This window comes from Dipteris shenzhenensis, chromosome 8, assembly GCF_047967505.1.
Source record: "Dipteris shenzhenensis isolate YYH24624 ecotype China chromosome 8, Dip_SZ_1.0, whole genome shotgun sequence".
Lineage (NCBI taxonomy): Eukaryota > Viridiplantae > Streptophyta > Polypodiopsida > Gleicheniales > Dipteridaceae > Dipteris > Dipteris shenzhenensis.
The window spans coordinates 35,184,149-35,193,439 of NC_141603.1; positions in this window are offsets into that span (position 1 = coordinate 35,184,149).

A 9,291-nucleotide genomic window follows, 5' to 3' on the forward strand; every position below is an offset into this window, starting at 1 on the left:
CTTCTATGCAACTGAAGTACATGGTTGCATCATAAAATTTTATTTTCTCTTTTTATTATAAGCGCAGTCGAATGCTAGGCACAAAACTAGTCCCAATAGATCAAGATGAAGATTCTTTTGGTGCAGAAAATAAACTTCTTGATATTGATGTTGTTGAGAATGGTGATGTGCTAGTCAATATCTCATTAAGAGAATGTTGCTCCCTAGCTCAATTGCACAATGACATTCTATTTGAGACAGAAGGTTCTATTTCAAATGACTTTTTATTTATCTACAACAACAAAAAGGTACACCATCTGATTTATCCTATTCTCATTAAGCATTGCTATTAGTTTACTTTACCGCTCTGATTCATATTGCTTTTTTGCAGTTGCTCAAAAGAAGAGAGAGCTCAATAAAATGCAAAGACATTGAAAATTTAAAAATTGAGATAACACAGACTCCATAAACAAAGGCTTTGTATTCAATCAAGTAAGATTTTATACAGAAGTGTTTAGTTGTACATGTAGAACATATTTCTAACATCCGTTTTCTATTTATGTACAGCTTGATCCAGAGGCTGCTCTACATGGTCTAAGATCTCCCTATCATCATTTTTTGGAGAATCTTTTTTCTGCTGCATCCTGTCCTGTACAGTATGTTGGTGCTGCTCCATTGTCTCCTCCACTGCCCCAGGAGCATCTATTTGCTGCTGCTCCATCTTCTCCTCAACGACATCAGTAGCAGGTCCTTGCTCCTGTGGCTTCTCCTCCTCAGCACTAGGTGCTTGTTCCTATGGCACCACATTAGCTTCATCTGTGGCATCAAGGTGTATGACACCTTCTTGTACTTTCGAGCTCTCACCCAACTCAACAATAGCTGGTACAATAAGTTTGGGGGAGGCATAGCTCAAAAACCTCCAAATTGTATGAGCTCTAAAATTATATACATAGATTGAGCTGAAGCTATCTTCTTTCACCTGCAATAGCATTTGATAATTTAGAACACTTTGTATCATTATGAATTATCTTCAAGCTAAATGAAAATTATTTTTTCTTACAAGGTCTGGCTGTTCTTTCTCAAAATAGCTTGAAAGTAGATATTTGGCACTGATCAGCACTCTCCATCCACAGCTACTAGAATCATCTTGTTGTGGTGTCTGTACAGTTGGAAAGATATGTTAGAAACTTTAACATCTGAACAAAATAAAATTATTCAATAAGTTCAAAGGCATAGCATGAAATAGACATCAGTAGAGGGAATGACTTTTTACCTCTAGATTTATTGGCTCTATTGAATCCAAAAGAGAGACATTAGGAGAACAATGATCCAATGCATCTAGAAGCCTTCTAATACAACTGCAATATATATAATTTAGTTAGTATGATATCAAAATAATGACGTTTTAAGTTCAAAAAGCACACATGGCACTTACAATTTCAGCTCTCTGTGTGTTTTTAAGAGAGTTGAATATAAAGCATTGCTTCTGCTGGATGTCAATAGAAACAAAACTCCAGTGGTCACTGCATAAGGAAAAAAGCATTAGGAAATCAAAGGCTAGAAGAGTTCTCAATCTTAAAGAAGAATCTTAAAAGAAGTAGTCACCCACATACCTGTTATGGTATGGAAGTAACAAAACATCAATTACTTCAAAATTGTAGTGTCTGAACCAGCTGGAAATACTGATGGGATTTTCCTTTGCATCTCTTAACTTAGAAGAAATGGCAGGATCAATAATATGGACTGTATGCTGTACAGAGGGGTGAAACCAGCTTCTCATCATGCTGCATAGGACCAAAAAATAATTAGGGTAGGGTATAAAGGAGGTACAAGGAGGATTGTTTTGCAAAAAATGTAAAATAATAGACACTTACTAGAGCATTGCAAGAATGATAGTATCTGAGCAATACTCATTCTTATGAGCCAATGCTGCCAAGCATGGTTTTGTCAAGTCAAAATCATTCACTAAAAATTCATCCTCAATATGGACAACTATATTAGGGCCCAGCTCCTGCAACCTTCTATGTATCTACAGCTCCCCCTTTCCAGTCTCCACATCTATAAAGATTTTGTTTCTTTTATTTGCTGCTTCAGTGACTCCTCATAAGCAGTCTTCCCTCTAGTGTTCTTTGAGTGGGTTACTTCAACAACCTTAACCTTATCTACCTTCAACTTCCTTGTAGGTGGAATTAATAATATGTCTCTCATCTTTATGTCCTGCCATTCCACAGGATGAACAAGCTTATCACACCTCCATCTCACTCTGGACAAAGTGTTGAAGTCTTTGGCCATCAAAGTCACCCTGTGAGCATGGGCTGCTACCAGCATTGCATCTTCAAAATATTTTTCCAATTAATCCTCTGCCATTTCCTATAAGGAAATAATGGTAGTCCTGTTCCACCTGAACCCAAGGTGCCAACTATCACATATTTCTCTCACCAGTCTTTGAAAAGGTGCCTTGGGGATTGCAAAGCCCATAGCTTTCTATTGCTTCCTGATCTCCCTTAGCACACCTGCACCATGATTCAATCTCTTGGCCTTTTGCTTGAGCAGGCTCATTGGCTTACCCTTCCTGCCATGTGCAGCTCTTCCCTTTGGAGGCACACTAAATTTCTTGGTACCTGCCCCAGCTGCTGTTGCTACAAGCCCTGGCCCTTTGCCAGCTTTCCTTGCAGTTGACTTGGTTCTTGCCATCACTCTGACAAACTGCATACAAAGCAATGGAAAGAGATTACAGCCATGGAGAAGATGTTTTGACAAAAAAAAGGCAATCACAGGGGTGGATGAAGCAACATTGAAAAATTTGCAATAAAACGTGATACGAGGAGTTTGAAATTCCTAACAGGTCCAAATCGCGTTTTCCTGCAAATTCCTGAAATGACATGCTGGTGCATTCCTACAGTGATTTCTCTATCTTTACAACTAAATACAGTATGAATGGATTTATGCAAGAAGAGTATAGCCATGGATAGCTATGGAAGTCACAAAACCAGAATGATAGGGGTGGATGAAGCAACATTTCAATATTTGCAACAAAACGCGATTTCGGCTGTTTGAAATTCCTAAGGCCTTCTCCTCACGTTTTCCTACAAATTCATGAGGCAGCATGCTGGAATATGCCTTCAGTCATTTAAAGGTGTTTGCATGTCCATGTAGGATGGATTGAGTCTATGGAAGGCAAGAAGTGTGCACAGACTGAAGGAAGAACCCATAAGTACAGTTTTACCCTCACATGCAAATATCACACTTGAAGATCTGCATTTATACAGTGATTTCTCTGTCTTGACAACTAAATAAAATATGGACCGAGTCTATGCATTTCCATGCAGGATGGATTGTTTCTATGGTAGGCAAGAAGATTGCAGAGACTGAGGGAAGAACCCATTATTACTGACCTGAAATCTATCTGTGGATGTGCTGTGCTACTGATGAGTACCCTGTGCTAGGGATAAACCTGTGCTGCTGGTTAGGATGCTGATGTTGCAGAGTATGGACGTAGGGAGGCAAGAGAGCAGAGACTGGAGGGCAAGAGGGCTGAGACAGGATACCACAAATAAGTGCAAAATACAAATAAGGCAGCTACTAAATCCCACACATGTGGAATGTAGTCGTTTTTCACATGTGTGGATGGGACCCAGATCTCTTGGAGTTTGAAATTTGGCACATGTGAAACGTACACTTTATGCCTTGGAACTTGTGCCATTCATGATTTCATAATCAATTCCACAACCACTCTTCCCTCCCCTGCCTCCCAATCTTTCATCCCTGCTAAGACCCTCGCATCTTCCATTTCCTTCTCTCTTTGATCCTTTCCTACCCAACACACTCCATCCAGACTACAACCTGCTTGAAGAGTACTACCATTGCCAGATCTCCAGGTTACCTAGAGTGCAAAGTTCAAGCTAGTGAAAGAGCAGAAGATTCACCAGTGCAACTCCAACAGCATGGAAAAAGAAAAAAAAGGTCAGAATTCTAGATTGTTTTCAATGTTTTTTGACATATATTTCTTCCATCCATTGGATTTTTGATGTCCAAATGTCTTCACTCAGCTCCATCCTTCTTGTTACATATTCAATTGATACTGTCCAAGAATGTGGTAAATCACCCAGGAATTTGATTGGAGATGGATATGAATAGAACCTAGAAATTTGCAACAAAATGCGAGGAGAGTGGTTTATACATCTCTAAGTAGCCCATATCGCATTTTGCTGCAAATTCCTGTTGTTGACACATTGCTCATGAAAAGCTTCACTCAGCTCCAGCCTTTCTCTTGCATATCAAATCATACTGTCCAGGAATCAATGAGATGAACCTAGTGTTTGATTTGACATGCATATGAACAGAACTGGAGAATTTGTAACAAAATGCGAGGAGAGTGCTTTATATTTTCCAAATGGTCCCCCATCACATTTTGCTGCAAATTCCTGTCTCTGATTTGGTTCTCACTTCTACCTCATTGTTTTGCTATCTTTGGCCTTGTGGAATTCTTCCTTGATGATGATAAATGTTTTTGCTTTGGAACAGTTGACTCCTAGGCCCCACCTTTCAAGAGGAAGCTGGACTTTTCTGCTGCTATTATTAGACCACAGCAATCACCAGGTGAGTCATGAGAGCTCATGAAGGAATTATCTGGTGATATCCTATGCATTCACTGATTGCATATGTCAGCATATAGAATTCAAACTATATAAGTTTTTGAACAGGCAAAAGGAAGAGGCTGGAGCAGAATGCTGATTCTTCCATCACAAAACAAAAGGAACCAGAAGAGGACAAGTCTCCAGATTTGCTCCTATTTGAGTTTCTTCACAAATGCAAGGCTCAGAGTAACTTCCACATATACCACAGTATTTTCAACATGGAGTTCACAATGAGCTCTGTACTGGAGCATCACAAAGATTTTCTTTCAGACTATTGGGATACCTTCAAAGAAGTGACAGAGGCAGGAAGAATTGTGGAAGGAGAAAAGGTTTTTGTGCATATAAATCATATTGTCTCCATTGATAGGTTGAGGTACCATGTGAACAGAAGATTTAACAGCCTGCCTGATCAATATAAATTCAATTGTAACTTGCACACTAGAAAGTGCAGAGTGCTTGAGGAAACCATGGCATTCCTTATGTACATTGTCTTCAGTCAGGAGTCTTTGGATGAACAAGGGCAGGAAACTGAAGAAGAAGACACATCTAAAGCAAAGGAAAAAGAGGATGTTTCTTTGGTAACAGAAATGGCAAAGCAAGAAGAAGATATCAACCTTCAGGATGAGGGGCTGCAAGTGGCTGCTCTTGACCTTGTTCAACTGAGGACAAAAACTCTTAGGGGAGCAGAGCCAGTTGAAGATTTTGATGTTCAGAGCAGCAACTATGCAGTGCCCATGCTTCCAGGTGTCTTGATTGGTGGAAAAGATTATGTTTTCCTCCATGATATAGTGTATGCTCAATTTGAGGGAGGACTATGCCATTTCCCTTATTGCCCAGGCTTCAAGGCTTGACAAGGAGGTTGGCATAGAGGATGACCATTCACTACTGGCTTTGGAAACAATTTTTGATCCTGCAGAGGCCCTTACTTTTTGTTTCAAAGAGGCTGAAAAGTTCTAAGAGCCAGATGAAGCTGCCTTCTAGCTCACACAGGAAGCTATGAATCTCTCAGCACTATACACAAAAAAGCTTAAAGAAGAGGCTGGACAAGAGGGGAGAGGAATAAATATTTGGAAAGATGAACTGCTTGTTGCTGATGAAAATGACTTCAAATCAAATACTTTGTCTTCTGCTTAACTTTGTTTTGTAGGTTGTGTATTGTCTCACTCCAATCTTTTGATATGTGGCAGCTACAAATTGAGGATGACACATTCCTCCACAGATCAAGTGAAAGCAGGCCGGTTGGGTTTCGCAAAATGTCAGGCCTAGCTCATTATATTCATGATCTAGGCAGTGCGAAGATCTTGATTTACCATAGGCAGTTGAGCAACAATGGAGAAGCCATTGTTTACTTCTTAAAATGTTTGTCCAGGGTTTTAGGTGGACATGATCTTTCATGGCAAAAGGAAAAGATCATTTTGATAGAGAGGTTGTCTGCCATAGATATATTTGGAGATTATGTGAATAAGCAGGCCTCTAGGGCCGCTTACTTTTTGTCTTACACTTCTTATGCATTAGCATGTGGTGTTAAGGAGCCCAAATGTTTGGAGGGCTATGGAAAACACAAGCTCATAAGGTTTCGAGAGCCACCCATGATTGCATCAGGCCACACAATCCAAGAAGAAGAACAGGTAGAGACAGCTGAAGAAAAGGATACCCCTCCCAGACAAGCAACAGAGGCAAGCATTGATAAACAGACAGTCAACATCAAGCCAATAAAGAAGAAAAAGACTCCAATCAAGATAAAAAAGAGAGTTCCGATCGGCAGGCCTTGGGAGAAATAGGATTTAGTCATCAAATATAGCACAAACATTATATTAAAGTTGAACTAATTTGTACAAAGTCTTTGATGTCTGGTATGATCTTGTATAAATGAACAATAAGTTGATGATGAAATGACTTGTACATTTAGATAGAGTGGTGTCGTTAAATATTAAACAAACAATATATTGAAATTGTGAACAAATTGTATTACGTTTAGATCATATGTTTCACAAAAGAAATACTTTTGATGCATAACACCAAGAGTCACTTGTTCCACAAAAAAAAATTCTATTGATTGAGTTTGAAAATATGTGGACATAACACCAATAAGTTATAAATGAGTCCTATTCATGTTTACTTGTCCATTTATGGTTTCTAAATATCTTCGATTCCCTCCATTGTCTATGTCTCTTTGCTGCCATTGAATTGTCTAGAGTTTGTCTTCGTCTTTGCTTTTGGGCTAGAAGAAAAGCAAGCTTGATTTTGGAGCTAGCAACTTTTCTTTTAGCATGCAGCCTTTGTAGTATGCCTCGGTAAAACCATTGGAAGACTTCCTTCAGGCGAACCCGCTAGCTTCTGAAGACACTTCCTTTTTCTAGAGAAAGCTAGGACCGGCGTAGCATTTGCGGTGGCTTACGTGCCTTCTGACTCCCTCCATAGTGTTGTGTGTGTTTGAAAAATGCATTACGTGCCATGTAGTGAGACTTCTCCATGCCTTGGGTAGACCAAATTGCTGGGCATCCATACTTTTTGACAAAATAGGGAAGGTGGTTGTAGATGATATGCTGTAAGACATAAGAATGCATAGTAAGTAATAAAAAAAAGAGGATCACACTTAAGTAAAAGAAGAAGACAGAACCTTACCATGTAGTGAGTTATATTCAAGGCTATCCACGCGTCTTTCATTGACTTCCCAAAATGTTTAATTGCCTCCTCAAAGTTCTTGTAATCACTCTTTGTCCATGTTACTTTGTCACAGAACATGAAGAGTTGATCAAGAGACCTCCACACCTTTGTCTTCCTATTTTGTGCTTCCCCATCTGCCTCATGATCTTTCACAGCATTATGGACTTGCTTCCATAATCCATAATTAATCTTTGAAACTGTTCTACCTTGCCTTACTTGCTTACTGTGTTTGGGTCGAGACAAGAATCTTCTTGCCTTAACACCACCAATAGAGGGTTTGATTGGTACCTCCTTGCCAGACCTTTTAAAATCCTTTGTGATTTGAACATCTCCTCCATGCAGACCTATATCGGATAACACTTTTTCCAATGCTTGAAGAGCATCCTTTCTATTTTTTTCGGGACGGAGTTTCCAAGCAAATCCAATATATAAAAATACCAATTTCTCAATAATTCGACATAGACCATGCAATGTGCAAATGTGAACATTACATAGTGGAATGTCCAGAATGGCCTCGAAGTCAGGGTCAACTTTATCTCTATTAGGGGCTCTCTCCACCATTTTGAATCCATTACTTGAGCTGATTCTTTGCAGTAAAGACAAGGAGACTTTGAGTTGCCTCCTTTACTAACGTTATACATGCACTTACATGTTTTAAGATCCCCGGCCATGTGCCACTCTACTTGAAAATCACCTTTTCCTGCAACATGGAGATTCTCGCCTTTTTGGCTTTGTAATAGGAGAATGGAGAATGGCACCAGTGTCCTTCTCCCATCATAATGCCAGAAATTGAAACCATATTCTATGTGTGTGTGTGTTTCAACCTACATTTCTACTACTCTACTTCACATTTCATTTCAACACCCTTGATACACTCAAAATCATATGACAATAATATCTTTGAATCTCATATTTCATTACTTCATTGAGCAACTTCAATTTTACTATTTCTAATTGCAAGAACCATACTCCCTTATTATCATGAAATTCTCCAAATTCCCTTAAATCCCAAGTCCTATTATTCCCCATATGACTGGATCAGAGAATATTACAAATCATTAGATTGGCACTGCTAAATGTAAAGATTCCGTAGTATTAGCAACAACTGAATATAATTTTAGTACAAGGTGTCTCCATTCCTTCATTCCAAACACCGATACCATCAGATCCATTGGAAGGTTGAAAGCTATAAAATATTGTCTTGTCCAAAAACTTGTAAAATCATAGCAATGGCTATAGATCATTGAGTTGACTCAAATTTCATGTTTATATACCGCTGCAAAGGATAATCTATTCTCAATTCTCAGCATTAGCCAAAAATTATAACCAAAATATCAACTATTATCATATGATGAACATATGCATCTATCCATTTTGTCGGTAGTATAAAATGTGCCAGTGTTATCTTTAGCAAACATCAACAACAAATCTGGTTGAGAAGTGTGCCAACTCACCTACATCCATCCACAAAAAGGGCAAGTTAGAACGATGACCTTTAAATGTGGGACTGCAAGCCTCCATGCCAACACACATTTGTTATCCCTGTCACCCAACTTAACTTACATTTTATCTCAATATGGCACTTGCATTTCAAGAATGTTTCGTACATGTCAATAAGAGTTCTCAGTCCATGGTAGTAAAACCTTTAGTAAATGAACATAAAAGGCTCCGTAAATGATAGTAAGAAAGCTCTTGCCAGTCAAAGCTGTAGACTAATAGCATAGTCAACATAAGGGGTCCATATCCCAGCTTTATGTATCAATGTTAACTGGGGAGAGAACCTTTATATGTTTCATATGTATTTTAGTTTACTACTACAACATAAGAAACCTTAACTTCACTACACCAGGTATAGCACCATTACATCCATAATTTCCTTCTTAATGTACTAGCTTCGTCCCAAACTGTGTAAGTTGGATCAAACTCTATATGTGATCATGGATCTAATTTCTATTCTCCCAAGTTTCATTCTCCTTGTTGTTTATCAAGGAGAGGACAACTATATATC